This window comes from Monodelphis domestica, chromosome 2 (genome assembly GCF_027887165.1).
Source record: "Monodelphis domestica isolate mMonDom1 chromosome 2, mMonDom1.pri, whole genome shotgun sequence".
Classification (NCBI taxonomy): Eukaryota; Metazoa; Chordata; class Mammalia; order Didelphimorphia; family Didelphidae; genus Monodelphis; species Monodelphis domestica.
In genome coordinates, this window is record NC_077228.1 from 346,222,311 (window position 1) to 346,242,846 (window position 20,536).

A 20,536-nucleotide genomic window follows, 5' to 3' on the forward strand; every position below is an offset into this window, starting at 1 on the left:
AACTTCCAAGTTCTAGGAGAGAGGATGGATGAGGTCTACACAGAATTACCCCTAAGAGAAACTAGACTTCCAACACTGGGAGGCTGAGGAAACTTGGAGACAGGGTGCGGAGCTTGGAGAGGGGATGGCTCAACAGAGAACTGAAAAAAGCCCTCAGGCAAAAACCTCTCCAGCAACACTCCACACCCAGACCTCTTCCAGGCAATCTTTAAGTTCTCAGCGGCTGGTCCTGCCCATAAGAACATCAAGACTAGGGACCCCAGGAAGCTGAGGAAATGTGGAGATAGGGTGCAGAGCTTGGGGAGAGGGGGCAGCTCACAGCAAAAAAACCACAGAGAACCGAAAAAAACCCTCAGGCAAAAACCTCTCCAGTGTTCAATAGATTCTTGCCTACACTCCACACCCAGACCTCTTCAAGGCAATCTTTGAGTTCTTGGGGGCTGGACTTGCCACTAAGAGCAGCTGGACATTGCTGAGGACTGGGAAAAATATCCTCAGGGCAAAAACCTCTTCAAAACCCAATACAGAGATCACCTACATCCCTCACTTAGACATCTGACCAGGAAGGAACAAGGCAATGGCCATTAACTCCCAGGAACTAAAATCCACAAACACCAAAAAAAACAAGAAGAAAACTTTAACCCTTGATAATTTTTATGCAGAAAAAACCCAGACTAAAGAAGAGACAGCAGAAGATGACAAACAATTAAACATACCCAAACCTTCAGGAAAAAAATGGAAATTGGTCACAAGTTCTTGAAGACTTTAAACCCAAGATTGTGAGAAAAATGGAAGAGATGTGGCAAGAAAAGTGGGAAATAGTTCAAAAAGAAAATAACAGTTTAAAAGACAGGATCTCTCACTTGGAAATTGAAGCCCAGAAATCAAATTAAATAATAAGCAAATTGAAGACCAGAAATGACCTGCTGGAAGCCATGAAAAGCAAGATAGATCAAACCAAAAAGGAAAATCAAAAGATCTTAGCTGACAACCAGTCATTAAAAACTAGAATTGAGCAAGTAGAAGCCAACGATCTCACAAGACAGCAAGAATTGATAAAGCAAAGTCAAAAGAATGACAGATTAGAAGGCAACATAAAATACCTCATTTAGAGGGTGGTTGACCTTGAAAATAGATTTTGGAGAGACAATTTGAGAATCACAGGCCTACCTGAAAACCTGGAAACAAACAGAAACCTTTACATCATACTACAAGAAATTATCCAAGAAAACTGCCCTGAGGTTCTGCAACAAGAGGGCAAAATAGACATTGAAAGATTCCATAGATCACCCGTTACACTAAATTCTCAAAAGACAACCCCCAGGAATGTAATTGCCAAATTCAAGAGCTTCCAAGCTAAGGAGAAAACATTACAAGAAGCCATAAAGAGACAATTCAGATATCAAGGAGCACCAATCAGGATTACACAGGATCTGGCAGCCTCCACATTAAAAGACTGCAAGGCTTGGAATACAATATTCAGAAAGGCTGAATATTCAGAACTGTCTACAACCAAGGATCACCTACCCATCAAAATTGACTATATACTTCCAGGGGAAAGTATGGGCATTCAACAAAATCGAACACTTCCAAATATTTGTAAAGAAAAGACCAGAACTAAACAGAAAATTTGACATTGAAATACAAAAACCAAAAGAAACACAAAAAGGTAAATAAGAAAGAGAGGGGTCTTATTTTTTTTTCTTTAAGGACCTCAATAAGGCCAAATTGTTTATATTCCTATATGGAAAAATGTTATTTGTAACTGTCAAAAATTGTATCCACTATTATTGTAGTTAGAAGAATTATCCATAGGTAGAGATTAGGATACTAAGTGGTTTAAAATCACATATATATATATATATATATATATATATATATATGTATATATTAAAAAAAGAAAAAGGACTAGCTAACCAGAGTATTCTGTTATTCTGTGCCAACTAAATGCAAAGCACTCAGGATACACTTTTTAAAATGACAGTCTTTTACCCTCAAAAAACTTGCATTTTACTTCACAGGGTATGATGTATATACAAATAAGTGTTCTAATAATAAGACAAATCTTTATAGAAACAGAAGAGAGATCCTGACAGAGTACTTAAGAAATAGCTGAAGCAGAGTAAACTGCTTTTATATAGTGGGAGGGATCAGAGAAGGCCTCACAGACAACATGGCATCTAAGCTATGCCTTGAAGGAAGAGAAGCATTCTAAAAGGCAGTATTGACAAAAGAGTACACCCCAGCATCAAGAATGGCTCCTAAGAATACACAGAAGTGGAAACAGTAGATTGAGTTCAGAGACCATCCAGTGGTTCTACTTTGACTGGAATGCAGCTGATTTGGAGAATAACATGAATAAAGACTGCAACAACTGTAGTCAAATTGTGAAAGTCTCTAAGGACCTGACTTAAACCATTTATATTTTAATTATTTTAGCAACAAGGGGCCCCAAAGGTATAACTTTTTTTATCTCTATCTTGAAGACCTCTCCCTTTCAAGGTTAAACTCTGATATTACCTTTGTAAAGTCTGCTTGATACTTTCTTCTGAAAATGTTCTCTCTCTCCTTTAATCATCCAGATATGGGCATTTTAAAAGATTTTTTTCAGCTTTGTGAAGGTTGGAGTAAGGAAAGATTGGAGATAGAGAGACCTATTGAGACTATTACTGTAGTTTGAGTTAGAAGTAATCAAAATCTGAATTAAGGTGACTACAATTTGGTTGGAGAGAAGAGGATGAATGAAGACGATTCTGTGAAAGTAGAATTCATAGTTACTTGGTAACTTTTAATGTGGGATGAGAGAGTATAACAGAAATGATTCTTGAGGTTCTGTGTTCATCTAATTCAGAGGATGGACCATCAACAGAAATAGGGAAATTGGAAGGAGGGAAAATGTTTAGGAACAGAGGGAGAGATAAGTTTAGTTTGAGACATAATGAATATGAGTTATTTGCAAAATAGACAAATTTCCAATAGGAAGCTAGAAATGTAGGACTAGCAGTAAGAGAAAGATTAAGACTACATGTGTAGATTTTGAATTGGATGTCCTTTAGGAATCTCAAACTCACTAAGTCCAAAGCAGAACTCAATCTTTTCCTGAATCCCACATCTATTCTGAATTTTCCTGTTATTATTGAGAGCAGCATCATTCTTCCACGGTCTGCAACCTCAATGTTATCCTTGACTCCTCACTTCCATTCATCTTTCCTATATCCAGTTAGTTAGTTGACACATCTTGTTATTTCTATCTTCACATGTCTCAGATATGTAACTGTCTCTTTACTCACACAACTGTCACCTTAGTTCAAGAATTCATCACCTCTTGCCTAGACAATTGCAGTAGTTTCCTAATTGGTCACCCTGCCTGAAATCTTCACTCCAATCCATCATCCTTGGAGCAGCAAAGTGATTTTTCTGAAGTACAGGTCTGACCCTATCATCTTCCTACTCGATAAACTCCTGTCATTTCCAGGATCAAATATAAGCTCTTCTGTTTGTTTCTTAAAGCTCATCAAAATCTGCCTGTTCTTATTGCTTTTTCTGACACATTCTCTTCCATGCAATATACAGTTTATATACACATACACACACAGAGCTTCATTTTCTTTCACCATTCCTTTGATCCGGCCATTCCTCATACCTGGAATGCTCTTCTTCCCTGCCCTTCACCTTTTGTGGAATCTCTGGGTAACAACAGACCTTACTGACTTCTCAGGCTGAGGGTCACCTTTTCCCTCAAGGGGCCCCAGATCTGGGCTCATGAAGAACAAGTTCATTCATGTGTGAGCCTGACTTCTAAAAAGAACCATTAGCCATTTTCGTGTATTCTCTAGGTCTTTACCCACCTCTCTCTGGTGCCCTAGGGAAAATCAGTTAAAGTTTAGGTTTAACTCAAGGATATAGTCTCCTCAAAGGGTAGTAGAAAGGATCTTGATTTATAGTGTAAATTAGGTACAGGTCAAGTTGTATTTTCTGTACCTCTCCCCAAATGCTTAAGACAGAAGAGACTTAAGCCCATATTGACAGACTTAAAATGTGATATACCAATCTCTGATTCCTCTTATACTTTCTTGGGATGCTTAAACCATTAGAACATCAGACATTTGATGGGAGTTCTGGGTATACTTTTTTGAAAACCAGACCTTCTATCTTGGAATCAATGTATATGGGTTCTAAGGCAGAAGAGTGGTAAGAGCTAGGCAATGGGGGTTAAGTGATTTGCCTAGGGTCACACAACCTGGAATTAGCTGAGGCCAGATTTGCACCCAATATTTCCCCATCTCTAGGTCTGGTTTTAATCCACTGAGCTACCAAGCTGCCTCCTGAGTATACTTTTCACCTTCACCTCTGATGTACCCTGTCCAAACAATTCTGTCAAGGTTCATATCTTTAAGCAAGTCAGGCCATGGGTTGGGCTTATCCTTCTTTTGGTGGTCATCTTCTCTAAGAAGCAGTAGCTGCAGGGAGCACTCCCAACTTACAGTTGACACTGAATGAGAGACCCAGGAGCTCTTGCAAACAGCCCAGGAAGTAGGTGCTATCCCCATTTTTGCCAATGAGGAAATTGAAGCAAACAGAGATTAAACAACTTGCCCAGGTTCACACAGCTAGTATCCGAGGCCAGATTTTAACTCTTAAAGTTTGCTGAATGAGCTGTTCATCCTGGTTCAGTGATCAATTAAGAATATTGCTTTATCCTCTTAAAACTCAAGTCTTCAGTCCTGAACCAGTTGTCCCCCAAGAAGCTCACTGAAGCTTCAACAATACTCCATCCATAGTTTGTGCTCTATTCAGAGCACATTGGGGGGTGCATTTCCCCTGTTAATACATTACTTCCTTCAAGACAGCTAAAGTGTAGCCTGCATGATATTTGAAGAGATAGCAAAGTCAAAGGAAAGTTTTTCAAGGATAAGGAAACACCAGGTAATGGATAAGAAGCCAGTATATAGGGATAAAGTGAGAGATAATAATTGATGTGGCAAGTTCCTGAAGAAGTCAGAATTAAGGATACAAGTAGAAGTGTGAGCCTTGACAAAGAAAGGTACCTTTTCTATGACTGGGGCAACAAAGGAGGAGAGGCTGGATGAAGATTTAGCATAGTTTCAAGGTCAAGATGAGGAGAGATGAGGAAACTGATGATGAATAACCTAAATTATCTTCAGGAAAGTAGGAAGTGTGGTGACATGTTATAAGTGGGTGGGATAGAGGTTGGATTTGGGAACTTGAGGAGAGAGAACAAAGTTCGAAATAGCTCCTTTCAAGAGTATAATAAATAGTAATAAAATTAATAACTAACATTTAAGTCATACTTACTGTATGCCAGGTGCTATCATAAGTATTTTACAATTATCATCTCACTGGATCCACACAACAATCTTGGGAAATTGATGCATATGTCCCCATTTTACAGATGGAAAGTCAGGCAAACAGAGGTTAAGTAGACTTGCCCAGGGTCACACAGCTAATAAATTTCTGGGTCCAGATTTGAGTATGGATCTTCTTGACTCCAAACCTCATGCTCTAACTGCCTCTAAATCAGAGATGTATAAAAGATTTCCTTGCAGAAATGCAATTAGATAACATTTATTTGTAGTGAAGCTGTTTTTTTTTAAGATTGCCTGATATCCCTGGGTATAGGAGTGGATAAAGTAGATGGATGGTTCAAGGTTATAGGCTGGCAAGAAGTAAACAGTGAAAGAACAAGGGGGCAAATTGTTCAAAGAGCAGAACTTTTTTTCCTCTTTAATTATACTTGGCCTTCATGTTGTTTTCTCATTTTACTTTCTTTATTTCAAATTATTTCATAAACCTTTCCAAAATTTTTTATGTTCTTTATAGTTATCATTTATATTTTATTATAATATTATATTGCATTGACATATCATAGTTCGTTTAACCATTCTCTGGCTCATCTGTTTAGTTGTTTCCAGTTCTTTGCAGGTTTTTATGATCATAGTTTTGTTGTATGGTGCCAATCATGGAATGATTAGATCAAAATATGTGATTATTTTTTATGCCTCTTGCTGTGTACTGACAAATTGCTTTCCAAAAGTATTATACCAATTCATAATCCCTCTAGCAATGCATAAATATACCTACTTCTCCACAATCCTGCTGACATTTTAAATTTTGCTATTTTTAGATATCATTTCTGTTTAAATTTGTGTAAATTGGTGCCCTGAAGTATTAATTTGCATTTCTTTATTAATGTAGAAATATTTTTCAAGTGATTATTAATAATACATGTATCCTTTTTTGTACATTGTTTATCACATTCAACAGTTTATCCTACAGGGCCTGGATATTATTGCCTTTAAATATTTGTATCATTTCTTTATGAGCTTAACATATTAAATTTCTAATTGTTATGTTTTCCATGAATTTCCCCTAGTCCATTGTTTTTATTTTATCTTAATTATGTTGTCTTTTGTTGTATAGACATTTTTAATCTTTATGTAATTGAATCTCAAATGTAGTCCAATTTGGGAAATTGTGTAGCATTTTTAATAATCACAGAAAAAAATTATAGAAAAAATACCCTTCTTTTAATACTGCTTTTCCAGTGAGGTTATATAGCTATGAGTCATAGAATATCATGGTATCTAAAGAAATGATACTGCAAGTGACCCTATAGATGAGGGAGGAAAGCCATGATGGGCACAAATAGCCTAAAGCCATGTTGGTGAACCTATGGAATACATGCCAGAGGGGGCTGCTCCCCTCCTCCTCTCCACCATGCCTCTCTGCCCAGCAGCCCAATGGGAGTGCTTACTTCCTACCCTGTTTAGGGTAAGGAGGCAGCTCACCTGCAGCATGATGGTACAGTTAGGGCACTCTGTTTCTAAAAGGTTCGCCATTACTGGTAAAGCATAGTGTCAAATGATATAAAGGGTATCATCCTGGATAAATGTGGCCAGGAAAAGAGGTGAGGCTGGATGTGTAATGAGAATGAGATAGAACTTATGGGCAAGCACTTATGGATTTTTTTTGGTGGGGATTTAGGGAAGTTATTTATTTCCACAAAAGAAAGCAATGATGAGCAGAAGAGAATCACGTGTTAATAGAACAAATTAAATAGCACTAAGTTATCTTACTACGAGTACAGCCAGCTGGAAGGCTAATGTTAAATCCTCCTTGGGATATAAAATAGTTTTTGCTGTGTTGCATTTCATTACTGTTGGCATTGTTAGATCATATCTTAGAAGTTGATTTTTTTAGTGATCTCTCTTCACTTAGTGCCAGCCCACTCCTGTCACTATTTAGGCACCCTCTGTAACAGAGAAAAAGGTTTGGGGATGGTAAAGGGAACAGGATCTAGGAGATGACAGCTGATGTTTAGGGTTGGCTCAGAGAGAGGAGAGGGGATTTAAAGATTTTCCCCCTTCTGCCTTCCCTCCTTAGCTATGGCTGCTCTCCCAGATTTGCTCTTGTCCCTCTTTTCCCACTCCACTACTAGAGACCAAAGGGTTTCTTCTTAGGAAGATATTTCTTCCCCTTGATCTGTTCACTCACACTTGATTCATAGCTTGGGGAAAAGATAACTACTTTAATGTCACATATTTCCTAGTAACAAATGACTTTAGTAATTTAGGGATTGAGAAACCAAAAGATCCAAGCTTTTGGAACAAGAACTCACTATTTGACAGAAACTGTTGGGAAAATTGGAACATGATATAACAGAGACTGGAGATATACCAGCATCTCACACTGTACACCAAGATAAGGTCAACATGGGTACATGATAAAGGATGATAACCATAAGCAAATTAGGGGAGCATGGAATAATTTGCCTGTTAGCCCTATGGATAAGGGAAGAATTTATGCCCTAACAAGAGAGAGAGAGAATATTACAGTATATAAAATGGATAATTTCAATAATATTAAATTTCTATACAAACAAAACTAATGCAACCAAAATTAGAAGGAAAGCAGAAATCTTGGGAGAAATTTCTTTAGTATTTCTTTAGTATTTCTAATAAAGGCCTTATTTCTCATATATATAGAGAACTAAGTCACATTTATAAAAATATAACTCATTCTCCTATTGATGAATGGTTAAAGGAAATGAACAGGAAGTTTTCAGATGAAGAAATCAAAGCTACCTAGTCATTTGAAAAAATGTTCCAAATCACTCTTTATTAGAGAAATGCAAATTAAAGCAACTTTGAGGTACCACTTCAATCTTTCAGAGTGGCCAATATGACAGAAAATAAACATTGGCTGGGATGTGGAAAAATTGGGACATTAATGCATTGTTGATAGAGTTGTGATATGATTCAATCATTCTGGAGAAATATTTGGAACTATGTACAAAAGGCTCTGAAATGTGTATATCCTCTGATCCAGCAAAACCACTATTAAGTCTGTATCCCAAAGAGATTTTAAAAAGGGAAATTGAGCTATTTGTACAAAACTATTAATTGCAACTCTTTTTGTAATAGCAAAAAATTGGAAATTGAGGAATTGTCCATCAATTGAACAATGACTGAACAAGTTTTGGTATATGATTATGATGGAATACTATTGTGCTATAAGAAATGAAGAATAGAATGATTTCAGAAAAACCTGGAAAGACTGACATAAACTAATGCAAAGTGAAATAAGTAGAAACAGAAGAATACTGTAAACAGTAATAGCAACATTTTTTTTGACAAACAAGTGTGAATGACCTAGTTATTCCCTGCAGTACAGTGATCCATATACTCCAAGAGACTCATGATGAAAAATGTTTTCTGCCCTCAGAGAAAGAACTGATAGATTCTGACTGTAAACCAAAACATACTATATTTCACTTTCTTCTTTTTTTTTTATCTGAGCCCTCTTTCACAAAATGACTAATATGGAAAAATGTTTTACATGACTGCACATGTAAGATCTCTATCAGATTGTTTACCATCTCATGGGAAGTGGGGGGGGGAGGATGTGGGAGGGAGAGAATTTGGAACTCCAAAATTTTAAAAGATGAATATTAAAATTTGTTTTTACATGTAATTGGGTAAAATAAAATATCTAAAAAAGAAGGGGTAGATGAATTGGGTCTATACATTTGGAGAGAGCACCTATGTTAATGAAATCACAGATGTTTTGAAGTATGTATAATTTAAAACAGTGATTTTTAAATTTTTTGTTCTCCCTTAGCTCTTGTAATTTCTTCTGTTTCTCTGAGAAACATTTATCCATCCTCTAAAAATAAGATAAATATGGTTTTAATTTCATTTTTTCTTATTTTTGTCTGATCCAACAGAAATGATTATGGCACAGAAAGTAATTTTATCAAATCAAAATAAAATTTCCCCATATTTCTATCCAGTTTTTACAGTATACTTAAATCCTTTGATGAATCTGTCATGTTACCAGTATAGTCACACCCTTCATTGGTAAATATTGTAAGTCTTCTACACCTATTCTGTATGGTTCCAGTTCATGTCTTTCCTTGGATTCTCCACTAAGGCCTCACTCAAATGCCTTTCTTTAGTTCTACCTCTTCTTCCAACCATTCAGGATTTAGATATCAGTTTTGCTCAGGGAGGTAAAAAGTGTTTTTTATCCTTTATTGTATAGAAGTGAAGTAGCATATATCTTCCCATTGCTCTTTGGGTCATTTGTAATTCTTTTAAGATCATGGTGGTCTATGATTTGAAGTTTTGCCGTGTCAATATTAATATTAAAAAGATGGACACGCATTTTTTAGTAGCTTGGAGATATTGACATTCCTGTACAATTTTCTAAATGTGATCTAGTTCAATATACTATTCAATTCTGAATCTAGTCTGGGTCTAGTCAATTGTTCATATGATTGTTGATCAACACCAGAGTGGTCCAACATTAATTGCTATAGCCCTCGGTGCTCCCTAGTGGAGCTGAACCAGATTAAAATATTGGGAAATATTTAACAAAATAAGTCAAAATGCAACAAGACATAGACAATGTTAATTTGTGGGTTTTTACGTCATTTAGTAGATCCTTTTCTGTTTGTTTGACAAAACTGACATACAGATGTTTATTATACTGAACAGATCAGTGATTTTACCTAATTGCCTGTTGCAATATGTACAAAATGATTTCATCATCCACTTTGTTTTTTGACTATGGATGATTGTTCCTCTTTTGAATGACTGGATTTCATTGAGGAACCTGTGTAGTATTCTGGGGCTTGATATAACCAGTGAAGTGTCATCTGTTAATAGCATTGGGAGAATGCTTGTCAGCAGTAGAGAATCCCTCTTTTATTTGATCTCTGAACAGGTATCCGTGATTATGTTGTCAGACATTATAAGTGAGAAGAACATCTCTTCCTACTACCTTTCATATGATAATTATATTCAGCTGATTGTTGAACAAAGTTGTCTCATGACTCTCATCCATTTAGTATCTTTTATAATTCTTAAGAAATGTGGGAAAGTTATCTGGTTTGAGGAGAGCCATTAAAACTACATTTTCTCTCACTGAATCAAATGCTTTATGTTGAAATTAATGACCACGGAGAGATATTTGCTAGTTGATTAATTGATATGTTCCCTACACCTCTCTATGATGGTCATTCTATGTAGAAAAACATCTAAGAAAGTTTGTCCATTTTCTTCTTATTTTCTTCAAGAATACCATCATTTTAGAAAGCTAAACAGAAAGCAGTGCTCTTCCTGTTGGCTTTTCTTTTTTTTTTAAAGAAAAGGTATCATATTTTCCATTTGTTTACAGTTCTTTTGAAATTGAGTAGAATGGAGGTATAGTTGGGAATATTTTTTGAAATCTGAGAGGCAGGAAGGTAGAATGGAAAAAAAGATGTGGACTTTCAGAAAACAAAGACCTTGACTCAATTCCTACCTTCCAATATTTGCTAACTATGTTACCGTTAGGCAAAATCACTATTTCTCAGTTTTCTCAAATGTAGAATGAGAGTGATGATAATATCCATATTACTTGCTTTACAGGATTGTTGTGAGGATCAAATGAGATAAAGTATATAAAATGGTTTGTAGACTTTAAAGTGCTATGTAAATGTTAGCTATTGCTGTTTTTATTCCCATCCTTTATACCACTGTTTTTAATTTTTTAAATTTATTTTTGTACTTTAGGAAGATTTTTCAAAAAATTATTGAATTAATTCAGAATATTTTTCCATGGTACACAATTCATGTTCTTTCCTTCTCCTCCTCCCTTGTCCCTCCCTGAGCTGATGAGCAATTCCACTGAGTTTTACATGTATCATTGTTCAAAATCTATTTCCATATTATTAATATTTGCAATCAAGTGATCAATTAAAGTCACATCCCTAATCATATACCCACTGAACCATGTATATCACTGTCTTTTAAATCATTACCTCTAGCATGGATTTCCATATATATATTTGTTCAAGTCTACCTGCTTTTTCTAGATCCATCTTTTATTTTATTTTAAGTCCTGCTTCTGTTTCCTCACAATAGGGCATCTACTACTTTGGTGGCAGAATTCAAATACTCTACTACTTTCACTGAGAATAGGCCATAAGAGAAATATTAGATCTATTTCATTTCATATCCATTTGTTGTTCACTATCCAGTTTTATCCAAAGTGTTTTGGGGTTTAGTAGGGCCTCATGTCAAACTCTGTGTAGGCTTGCTGTTTCTTCTCTCTTTTACTATTTTGTAAGGTGATAACTATTTGTAATATTTGGTCAGTCTTCACAGATTTTTTTTTTTTTTTTGCAAATAGTTTGGACTCTAAACCCATATAGCCCTTGAGTGCCGTGTTTCGCTCTGGTGAGAAGAGGTTTCTGGACTCCTTTCCATTTCTCTTTTGTGGTGACTTTTTTATGTTGGTTAAACTTATTTTGAAATGGTGATAGATTCACTGTTTTTGATTTTGTCCATTTTCTCAGTTTTCAAGGTCAGCAGCTTTGTGGAAAAAAAAGAGAAAGCTTAGGTTGGAGTAGCTATAATTAAATGCATTGTCATTGTGGATAAAATTTGTGTACTCTAATTGTGGGCAATACATCTTCTTTCCCAAAAGAAAAAGAACTTTTTTCCAAAGAAACAGAGCTATAGGATACTGTAAATAGATACAGACCCTCAGTTTGTATTTTATTCAACAGCAGATTGATCCCTGCTGATTTTATCTTGAAGAAGGTTTCCAACATATTTAGAGATCTCTTGCCCCACCAGATTATTCTGAGGAGATTAACTACAGAGAAACAGTCTCACTGAAACAAATCCAAACTTTGGCCACTCTTGAGATCTCAAGGTTAACACATTCTAATCTCAAAACAAACATAAATATATATCATTGTAAATTCTGTCTGTTTCTCATTCTCCCAAATAAGGAAAGTAAGAGTTTAGCCACTTGGTGGGCTGATTTGAACTTTAACTTTTGACACATAATGTCATTCCATAGTTATATAACCTATTTTCCTTGTTTGGTGGCTCATGGCTATCCACCTGGTCTCCAATCAAAATGCACCCAGGAGGAAAGAATTACTCTCCAGGAGGAATTCTACAACACTAGTTAATATGTGTGACCTTGAGCAAGTCATTTAACTTTTCTGCTCTTCAGTTTTCTTTCTGTAAAATGAAAGAATTGGACCAAATTTCTTTTCAGGTCCTTTCCTGCTTCACATACACAGCCATATAATCCCTTCTTCTAATTTGGTTTTCATTTTGAACTTTATTCTAAACTATACATCTTCATCAACATCCTCCTCCAGATTAAACTTTGGCATTCTTGCTTCTGTGTTCTTACCTGTAAATTTCACTGTGACTTTATGTAGTTCTCTTAAAAAATTCATATTTTAATTATCATTGCATTAACTTGGAGAGTCTTGTCATTTTTAAACCTAATGATCCAGATTATATTAATTTAGTTGCTGATGAAATTAAACAAAAGTCACCATCTCTCCCCACCCCTTTTAAATATTCTCTCTAGAGATGACTTGAATGAAATCTGGCTAGTGATTAAAGGACTTGATGAGTTGAGGAGAGGTGTAAATGACTACAATCCCACCCTACTCCTTTGCAGGTTTTACTAAGTGGAACTCTTGGCACAGTTTATAAGGACCCAGGAATATGATAGGAGTTATCACTCAATCAAGACTTTAAACTGAGTCAGAGTGATAAGAGTGGTTTGGTTCAAAGGAGATTTAAATACCTAAGAGTTTATTTAGCTGTTGAGCAGAGTTTGTGCATCTAGTTGAAGTCTACGCTGCCAAAAAGCCAAGACAGACTCTGAGAAATGAGTTAAAAGAACCAATACACCCCTCTCACTTAAGGAAAAAGTCCACATAGTAAAATTTCACCAGCATGTTGTAGCAATAACTCATTTGAGACATCCAGAAAAGAGCAGTTTCTTCAATATCACGCAGCAGAGTGGCAACAAATGGAAATGGCTAAAGAGCTGAGTGAAGAAGCTTTTTGTAAGCAGGAGGATGGAATTCCAGCTGGATATCACCTTAAAAGTGTGAGTTGCCCTAGCTTTATGTACTCCTTGGCTGTGAATGTTCCTGGTGAGTAATCTCCTGCCACTGGTGGTATTGGAAAGTGTTACATCCATATATACATGGGGGAATCTTTCTTATTTTGCTCTGCAGTTGAAAAATATTTTGCTTTAAATTAATGTAGCCTTTCATTGACTAGTAAAAGAAACACATCTATAGGGACTTGAAATGATGATTTTTGAGGGTAGGCTAACTCAGTTTGCTTCAAAACCAAGGTACCTTTCAGGGACCCACATATGAGAAGAATCCAGGTAATTATTACTTGAACATTAGATTTCTCTGCAATTATCTTCCTTCACATATTAGCTTGATGGACTAGTCTATCAGTGCTTTGCCCTGAATCATAAAATACTAAAGGATTTGGAAGGCTACGGATTCTCTGTCTCTCTTTTTGTGTGTCTGTCTCCCTGTCTCTGTCTATCTCTCTGTTTCTGTCTCTATCTCTCTCTTCTACTCTCCCCCTCTCTTCGAAGTAGCACAGTGGATAGAATGCCAGGGCTGGAGTCTGGAGAACCTGAATTCAAAATGTGGCTCAGATATTCCTACCTGTGTGACCCTGGACAAGTCACTCAATCCCAGTTGCCTAGCCCTTAATGATTCCTTTTGTTTTTTGTCATCCATTATCTCTGAATATACTTCTATCTAGACAAAAAGCCCTGTTTTGATGCCAAGAACTGTTAAGTGAAACCTGTTTTCCACGAAGTTCCACTGACTGAGGCTCCCAATTCTCTACTGACAGAAAAAAGTTTATTCCTTCATTTTTGGCTTTGTTTTAGTGTTCTTTTATTTTGTGATACTGTGTCATTGAGGATATTGGTCTGCTTGTTATGCGTATTTCAATCCGTATATATTCATGCAAGCTGTTGGCTTATGGTGTTCTTGATGTTTTACAGCTTCCCGCATCATAGGTTCTTAACCTGGATTCTGTGAACTTTAAAAAAAATTGCAATATAATTGATTTCTCTGATAACTTTGCATGTTTCATTTTATACACTTAACAAACATCATTCTGAGGAGTTCATGGGCTCAACTAGATTGTTGAAGGGGCCTATGATTCAAAAAAAGTTTAAGGACTCCATTTTACATTGCATTTTAAAATTTCTATTTAATAATTATTTTTATGCAGACCATTATGGTGTCTAGGTAAGTTAGTCCTCAGATTTTGATTTCTTTTGAGAGAATTAATATTTTCTCATTTTATGTAAGAATAAGAATGGTAGAAGAATGAGAGTAGTTTGTGTGAAGTGAATTTTTGGCTAGATATAGGTAGAGATATTTGGTTAAAAGTATGTATGAAAATAAACACTGAATGAAATAGACCTTCTCAGCCAATGGAGGAATTATAGATAACTAGATATGTGGCTAATTGGATTGTAGAGATGTTTTAGGAAAGGTTTAATGATTGAAGTGATCGAATACTGTGGCAGGGCAACTAAGTGATACAGTGAATAAAGCTGGATCTAAAATCAGGAAGATTCATTCTTCATGAGTTCAGAGATGGCCTCAGACATTATCTGTGTGACCCTGAGTAAGTCACTTAACTCTGTTTGCCTCTGTTCCTCATCTGTAGAATGAAATGGAGAAGAAAATGGCAAAGCACTCCAGTCTCTTTGCCAAGAAAACCCCAAACATGAAAAACTAGACATGACTGACAGGACTCAACAATAACCACCTTACTATGGTACTCAAAAGATTTTACATCTTGCAAATTCACTGAACTCATTTATTGTCCCAATTAAATTTTGTTGTTGTGGAGATGATGGATTCTCTATTTAATCAATCATTTCTTCTTTGGATGATGCTCAGTATTCATGTCTTTACCTCACTGATGTAGGAGAAGCTTCCCATTACCTGAGTGCCCAATAGTATTTGATCACGAATATTCTGCATCGTTTCTGAATATGTGCTTAGAGACCTAAACAGGATGTTCATTCTATAAATCAAATAAATAGTTGCCTGAGCTCTCTTATTGAGCCCATCTGCTCCTTGGCTTCCAAAGAGAAATAATGATATGAAAGTTGGCACTAAAACTTCTTTATGGGGCTGATTTACATTTCAGTCCAATGTGCTTCCGATGCTGAAGGAAAACAAATTAGAATTAAAGTTAACTTTATGGTTCCGGCTCTTTTGGAAATCCAGGTAAAAAGTTAATACCGGAATGAATTAAGACAAGATGGAACTAAGAAATCTTTTAAGAAGACTTTACAGTTGTTTTAGTGTGGGTCTTTATTTAATTGTTTGTTAATCTTTTGACTGTATCAGCCAAGAGTTATTTGACACTTCATTAAGAGCTTATTTAGTGACTAACATCTTTGCTTTCATCAGCTTTTTGTTCAGACATACTATTCTTCTGGGGTGGCTGAACCAGAAGTGGAATAATAATGAAATGCCTGGCACCATCCTCTGCCCAGACCATGCCTATTAGAGTCCTGGGTACCTGATTGGTGAGAATTCATAATATGTAAGTGCCTGACATTCATCATGATGATTCTGCCATCTGTGAGTGTCTCCTACTGATGTCTCCCTCCCCTTCCAGCTCTTACCTGATATCAAATCAACATTACCAGTTTTGGAAAGGATGTATTCATTTATCTTATGATAATACTTACCATTCCTATGACTTTTCAGATCAACACTCGGCTTTACCCACTATTCTTCTAGATATGTTGCCTTTTTTTTTTACTATAATGTAAATTACCTGGTAGCAGATACTTGTGCTTTTTGCATTTCATAGGATTCTAGTTCAAAACTTGGGAGTGGCCTCAGTAGCCATTAGTTGGTCCCCTTTTATTTTACAGATGAAGAACCTGAGTAGAGAGTTTAATTGACTTACCCAGGTTCCCTCAGACAGACAGAATTTGAGTCCAGGAATTCCCATTCTAGAGATAGAGCTCTTTTGCTGCATCAGTGCTGGGCATATAATATGTACTTAAATGCTTTTTAATTCTTTCAGTTTGATTTTTCTACATTGTTGAAAAGAGTGAAAACCTAAAAGAAGAATCAAAGTATACCTTCTAAATATGTACTATGGCAAGGACTATTCTGGCATTCAGAAACAATATTTTTTCTTTTTTTTTAAATTTATTTTTATATTACATTCAGTTCTTAATATCGCTACCATTTCTTCTCCTTCCCTTGCATAAAGATTAAAAAAGAGCAGAGCAAAAACCAACCAATACTATCTCTGACTATTTACTGTCCGGTAATATCTCTGTATCTGGTAACTCATCTCTGTATTCTCCCACTTTTAAAGTGCAGTGAAAGAAATGCATTTTTTTAGCTGTTCTCCGAGGCCAAGCTTGGTCATTATAATTATACAGTATTGAGTTTCATTTCATGGCAGAATAATTATTTTTTAAATGAAAAGAAACACTTGGCTAAGTACCCCCATCACTTAGAGGTGAAATAATATCTATATGTTTGGCTAGAATTGAATGGAGATGTTTGGTTAGATGTATGAAAATAAATGAGATAGATTTTGTCAGCCAGTGGAGAGAATTCTAGATAATGAGACAGCTGACTGGACAGTGGTGAAGAAGATATTTTAGGAAAGAATTGATGATTGAAGAGATCTAATATAGTAGCAGGGCAGCTAGATGGTACAGTGGATAGAGTGCCTAACCTGAAGTCAGGAACAGTTCAAGTCTGCCCTCAAACACTTCCTAACCTTGTGGCCTTTGACAAGTCACTTAACCCTATTTGCCTCAGTTCCTTATCTGTAAAAATGAACCGGAGAAGGAAATGGCAAATCATTCTAGACTCTTACCAAGAAAACTCCAACTAGAGTCATGAAGAAGCAGAAATGACTGACAGGTCTGAATAATAACAATACAGTGGCATTAAAAGTATAGTTTAAAGACTCCCAGGGGTCCATGAGACCCTTTCAGAAGGTTTGCAAAGTCAAAACTATTTTCATAATAATACTAGGATGTTTTAATATATACATATAATATAATAAATATCAATAGATATAAACCCTAAAAACAAAAGCTTTTTTGGGGAGCATCCTCAAGCATTTTTAAGCTCATAAAGTGGTTCTGACACCAAAAAGTTTTAAAACTCCAGCTTTGGTATACAAGTGAGTGTATTCTGGGTTAATCTCTGCTACACAGGGAAGCTGAGCTAGTAGATTATTTGAGTTTTGGAGCTCCAAACCGAAGTAGGCTAAACTAAGTGAGTGCCCATGCTAACTTCAGAACCAATGTGGTGAACCCTCTGGAGTAAGGAGCTAATAGGTTACCTAAGAAGGGACAATCAGTCCAGGTCAAAGCTTCCTTGCCATTACTAGGGGGATCCATCCATTTAGTGGCTGATGAAGGAGTAAGAGAAGGAAAAGAGGAAATGACAAAAAGAGAATTCATCAAGTCTTTTAAATGATAAATGCCTCTAGAAGCCAATATATTTGATGTCATATATATTATTGGATTTATAAAAATTTTAAATTACATATAACTTTTCAAGAATCTATCTTTTCTACAAAATGAAATGTTTTTATGGAGAAATACCTTCAAAAAACTTGAGAAATGCAAGTCTATGTTATATCCCATGGTTGTTAAAGTGTCAGAAATAAGCCTTATTTCTTCTCTAAAAGCACTACATTCCAGGTCTAATTAAGATTTAAATCTTCTTTATAGACATAAGGATTTTCTCTATTAATTTGTAAATACTTCCTTTTAAAAGGGTTAGTAACTATAAGATAGATTTACTAATAACTCATATTTACATAATTATGATTTCCAGATTGCTTTTTCTCAGAGTAGCTCTCTTAAATACATAGTCCTTGAATTATTATCCCCATTTTACAGATGAGGAAAATGATATATTCAGAGAACTTAAGTGACACATAGGTAGTGTCACAAAGTCATGCTGTTTCTCAAAAATTTTTAAATTGATATTTATACTTACATGAAATTATAAAAAGCAAAATGAGAATAACCAAGAGAACATTATATACAACTACAAGAACTAATGTTTAAAGAAAAACTTGTGAATGTCTACCTCCACTGGAAGAACTGATAAACAGAAACATGAAAGTTATAGTTTATACATATATTTTAAAAATCTTTATCTTCTGTTTTAGAATCTACATAAAGTATTGTTTCCAAGGAAGGAGAGTGGTAAGAGCTAGGCAACTGAGGTTAAGTAATTTGCCCAGAGACACACAGCTAGGAAATATCTGAGGCTAGATTTTAATCCAGTACCTCTCATTGCTATACCTGACTCTCTATCCACTAAGCCACCTAGCTGCCCCTATATTTATTTTTTCAAGTGATGTCTTCTCAGAGTTGGGGAGGGGAAGGAGGAGGAGAGATACATGGGAATTTTAATGTAAACAACAAACAAATAAATCAATAAAAAATTAATTTAAAAAAGTTATCTTTTCAGTAAACTTCGGTCAAGGTTTATGACCCCAGATTTACAGTGATGTTTTTCCCTTTAAATTTATAGTGGCTTTATCTTCACTGGTATTTGAAGAATTCTAAAACACTGAAATTGAGATTTAAAATTAACATTTGCTTTAGAGGTGATCACATATTTTTTTGCTGGTGCTTGAAAAGTGAGTACAGATGATTGTTGCAGATTTTGCCCCTGGGGCTTTGTTCTTTTCCCTTCAGTTTATTTCTTTGCCATTTCTTCAGTTCTCTTAAAGCCAGTGAGGAATTCATAGATTTGATTGATTTTTTATTTTGATGGTGAATTTGATTCAATTTTAGAATCACATTTTAAGTGCCTATTCAGTAATACAAAAACAACAAAAAAGTTGAAAATAGTCCGTATCTTCAAGGAACTTACTTTCTACTTGGGTTGGGATGTTTATAGCAAGCATGTAATGGATAATTATATACATGATATGAGGAAGGAAAGAATGAACAACAAAGGAAATCAATAAAGGCTTCCAGGAAAGACATTTGATTGGAAGTCCTTAAAGTAATCCTTAAAAAAAATTTTAAAGTTATATATTTTGAACTTAAAAGCCAAATAAAGTGAGCATTTCTAGATATGTTGTAGAACAAGAGAGAATTGTTCATGAAACTCTGAATCCGTTATGTAGATCTTACTTTTGTAAAAATATATGTGAATATATACATACATGCACAGTAAATTCATTCTGTAACTTCCTTTTTTTAAATTAAATTTTCTTTTCATATCTACATTTTCTTCTTCCCACCATCCCCTTCCCCAACTGAAAAAGCAAGAAAAACAAACCCCTCTATTACAAATACTTACAGTCAAGCAAATTGAATTTCTGTATCATCATGTACCTTTTAGAACTGCCCTGAATTGTTTGTGATTCCTTTTGGCTTTCTTCCATGAAGGAATTTTCAGGTTTCTGAAGCTGGAGTAAAGAAAGAACACATTCCAGGCATGAGAGAGAACATCTTCAAAGACATAGAGACCAGCAGTGGAATACAGAGTTCAGGGAACAGTGAGTAAGCTGGTTTGTCTGGAACATAGAGTTCATGAAAGAGGGTCACGTGAAAGAATTCTGGAAAGGTAACTCAGAGCCTGACCATTAAGGACTTTAAATACCAGAATGAGTAGTTTGGCTTTTAGCTTTAAAGTAATAGGCAACCACTGGAAATTTTTGATCAAGGATAGTGACTTGATCAGATCTATACTTTAGAAAGAGCAAACCCATAAATGCTCATGGTACTTAATTATGCTGAATTTAACATTTAACTTTGTTGGAAATTAATATCTTGGCAATATTGTGCTTCTTTCTAATGTTTATGATGATGGGAGCTATATACACAGTGAATATGAGGTAGTACACACCCCTAAATCAGTAAGTGAAGGAAAATCATGTAATATCTCATTTTCTTTAATCTGCTTTATTGCTGTGAAAATAATGCCAATGGTTGGAAACAGTTGGGACATTTAGCTCAGGAAAATGTGTTAAATTAGAGTCATAAATTTGTAAGGAAAAACCAAGTATTGATTATAATTTACTTAAGATCATAAGTCACTTACAAAGCAATCTCATCTTGAATAGAACAGAATAAATGGAATACATTAAAGGGAGGATGAAGGGGAAAGGATGAAATGGGAGCATGGTGATGTCAT

General features: G+C 35.4%; 1 protein-coding gene and 1 long non-coding RNA gene across 3 annotated transcripts in view; one reads left to right on the plus strand and one right to left on the minus strand.

Annotated features, from left to right (window-relative positions):
• The window catches only part of ANKRD6 (ankyrin repeat domain 6), a 259,856-nt gene that overhangs the window by 13,662 nt on the left and 225,658 nt on the right, over window positions 1-20,536 (plus strand). The gene's annotated exons all lie outside the window — the stretch shown is intronic.
• Window positions 8,120-19,923, minus strand: LOC103102585 (uncharacterized). 2 transcript variants are annotated; one of them, XR_462738.3, is made up of 3 exons: window positions 19,700-19,920; window positions 16,305-16,459; window positions 8,120-11,879 (listed from the first exon to the last, which is right to left on the minus strand). It is a non-coding gene; the product is annotated as an uncharacterized LOC103102585 (long non-coding RNA). The 2 variants fall into 2 exon arrangements; XR_008916619.1 differs by lacking the exon at window positions 8,120-11,879 and adding an exon at window positions 14,205-14,402 and having other exon boundaries at window positions 19,700-19,923.